General features: G+C 42.5%; 1 pseudogene; it reads right to left on the bottom strand.

Moving 5' to 3' along the window:
* Positions 1-1,485: 1,485 nt before the first annotated feature.
* LOC133378498 (5S ribosomal RNA) lies at positions 1,486-1,604 on the bottom strand (annotated as a pseudogene).
* Positions 1,605-3,209: the final 1,605 nt, after the last annotated feature.

The following is a 3,209-nucleotide window of genomic DNA, read 5'->3' as shown; positions in this document are numbered from 1 at the left end:
CAGCTCCTATCAGCCTCAGCCAGCATGGCCAATGTTTAGGGATGATGGAAGTTGTAGTCCAACAACATTTGGACGGCCACAGATTCCCCACCTGCTAGGTATAACCATCCCACAAACAAATCAGAACAAGTGGTCAATAAAGAGTAGACATAAGTAACCTCCATTCAAAATTTGTGCAAGTAAATCATGATGAATGCTCAATAAAATAGGTAATCTGGAGGGTTGTGTAGCTGACACTTCTGTCCACCAGAATCAATCTGCAAATAGCAGTAACCTGTTTTTTTCTCAGAGGAAAATTAACAGGCTAGCCTGTGTTAACTCATACAGTAAGTAGTGAAACAGCACACTTTCATCCATTTATCTACAGAGGCCTAAAAGGCAGGGCCAGGGGGCTTTTTTGGTGTCACCAACTACTCAGACAGTCAACATTCAGGGTAATGGGCATAATGGATTCCCAAAATTTTCCCTGATACGATGTAAGACCAGCTTTTACTTTCCTATGCATCCTTGTATAAATGTCTGCCAATCTTAATTCTTCACTTCTGATTCCACTAAGCTTCAAGTCAGTACGCTGATGATACCCAGCTGTATTTCTCTGTAGCATCTGAATCGGAAGAGGCCGTGCAAGCCCTGGACCACTGCCTGGACTCAGTGGTGGGTTGGATGAGGGCCAATAAACTGAGTCTGAAACCTAGCAGGATGGAGGCACTGTTGGTTGGTGGTTCCCAAGTTCAGATAATTAGTCAGTTGCCTGCTTTGGATGGGGTCGTATCCCCTCTGAAAGAGCAGGTCCGTAGTCTGGGTGTGCTCCTAGATCCATCTTTGTCGCTACAGGCCCAGGTGACCTCCATGGCTAGGAGTGCCTTTTACCAGCTTCGGCTGGTAAGACAGCTGCGGCTGTTTCTGGATGGGATACCCTGACCACTGTTGTCCATAGACTGGTAACCTCCAGGCTGGATTACTGTAATGCACTCTATGTGGGACTGCCCTTGAGGTTGGTCCGGAAGGTGCAGCTGGTGCAAAATGCAGTGGCAAGACTGCTCACTGGGGCAGGGCATCACCAACATGTCACCCCACTGCTTAAAGAATTGCACTGACTGCCCATTTGCTACCGGGCCAAATTCAAGGTTCTAGTTTTGTTGTACAAAGGCCTATACAGTTTGGGACCAGGATACCTAAAATACCATCTTATCCTTTATATACCCAGTTGATCACTGTGCTCTGCAGGTAAGGGGGTTCTGCAGATACCATATTATCAGGAGGCCCGTTCTGCACAACATAGGATACAGACCTTTAGTGTGGCAGCAGCTACCCTGTTGAACTCCCTACCTTTAAATATTAGACAGGCACCATCTCTGTTATCTTTTTGGCACCTATTGAAGGCTTTCCTCTTTCAACAGACCTAGCCCAGTCTGCGTTGGAATTGCTTTTTAATCTTTTTAAAAAACCTTTCCCCCCTAAACAATATGTTTTTGCCTTCCTCTAAGCCTACGGCACCCGGTATTCCCAGGCAGTCTCCCATCCAAGTACTAACCAGGCCTGACCCTGTTCAGCTTCTGAGGTCAGACGAGATCGGGCATGTGTAGGGTAGTACGGCCGTAGGCAAATAAAGATTACTTGTAACCAAAAGTAAGAGGTGGACTGTTCCATGTGAACAATTCTAGAATTGAGTCTGCTTCTGTACCTCTGTCTACTACTTCGGTGTTGGAATTGCTTTTTAATATGTTTAACCTTTTTTTTAAAAGATGTCTTCAAAGCTTTTAAAAAAATGTTTTTAAAGTTGTTTTGTTTTAATGTATTTTAAAGTGTTTTTATGATGTTTTAAAGTGCTTTTGTTTGCTGCCCTGGGCTTCTGCTGCGAGGAAGGGTGGGATATAAATCAAATAAAAATAAAAAAGTCCTTTTGGTTACCTCAAAAGAAATAAATCTACTGAGTTGAACCAACAAGCAATTGGTTTTGGAATAGTGCCCGCTAGCCTTAGGAAGTAAAAAGATTCTACTTATCTTTCTAATTGAACAGTATTTCAGATACTACTATAGGTACATTTGAATACCCTTTTAAAAAAATTAGTAGTTAAGAATTGTAGATACCAAGAATAGGAAAAGTAATCCCAAACTTGTAATGAGAATGTTATTTATATATTAAGAGTTATCTGGCTCCCTCTGGTGACCAAGGTAGCTTTTGCAGCATAGAGTTCAACTTGTTTGGGACTGAGTTATAACCCAATTAATTTCTAGAGGCATTTGTGGCAGATAACAGTCATCCTCCGATAGACAAACAGTTGCCCACATTGTTGTGGAGAACAGAAGGATTAAGAAATCCTCATAAGATAATGCAGATTACTAGTTTTCAGGCATGTGGCTCGGGTTGACCAGCAACACTTTTACACCATTTCACTGCTCATACTTGGACCTTTTGTGTTGCTACTTCTAGTATGAAACCTGAAACAAAGAGACTGCTTGCTAGCATGCAGATTTCTAAAGTTATGACTGCATCTAAGACATCAAGCTGGCTTTTCCCATCCTGTGCTGAAGGATGTTCTCTGAAATTCACTGCTACATTACAGCAATATCCAACGTTAGTCATACTCAGAGTAGACCTACACAGATCAATGGACTTGAGCAACTTCAGCCTGTTTCAGGTCTGCTCCACATATGATGCAGTTGTATTTTCTAAACTAGCATTTCAGCCATCACTGGGGGTGCGTTTCATGTTGTTCAATCAAAGTAAGTGCTGTATCAGTCTGCTCGACCATCTACAGCTTTCATAAATTACATAACACAACATGTAACATTATTTGGTGTATCTGTGCTAAATATGTTAATGTTAAGAACAAGGCTCCTTAGCAGGGCGAGAACTGGATTAAACTTGCCACATTTATAGTCATTAGTGTTTATCCAGGCATGAGATGTGCAAGTGACTTGGAACTGTAAAGTGAGGTTGGTCTAAGCTCTAGCAGCACTTGAGAGGCTCTTAATGACTGACCGAGAACTAAAGAAGGCTTTGCTCCAAGTCTCTCAACAGGAATATCCTGTAATCCTTACTAGAGGGCCAGACGGAAGCCAGCCTATTTACCAGTGGTGCTGTGCAGATGGGGAAGGCACCACACAAGTCTTGGATTTCTCTTGGTGAGATATCCATGCTCAGGCTCCTTATCAAGACAAAATGGAAGCCACTTACTGCCATGTAGTCATAATATTAAAAAAGG

This window comes from Rhineura floridana, chromosome 2 (genome assembly GCF_030035675.1).
Source record: "Rhineura floridana isolate rRhiFlo1 chromosome 2, rRhiFlo1.hap2, whole genome shotgun sequence".
NCBI classification, from domain to species: Eukaryota; Metazoa; Chordata; class Lepidosauria; order Squamata; family Rhineuridae; genus Rhineura; species Rhineura floridana.
This window is presented reverse-complemented; position numbering and strand designations above follow the sequence as displayed.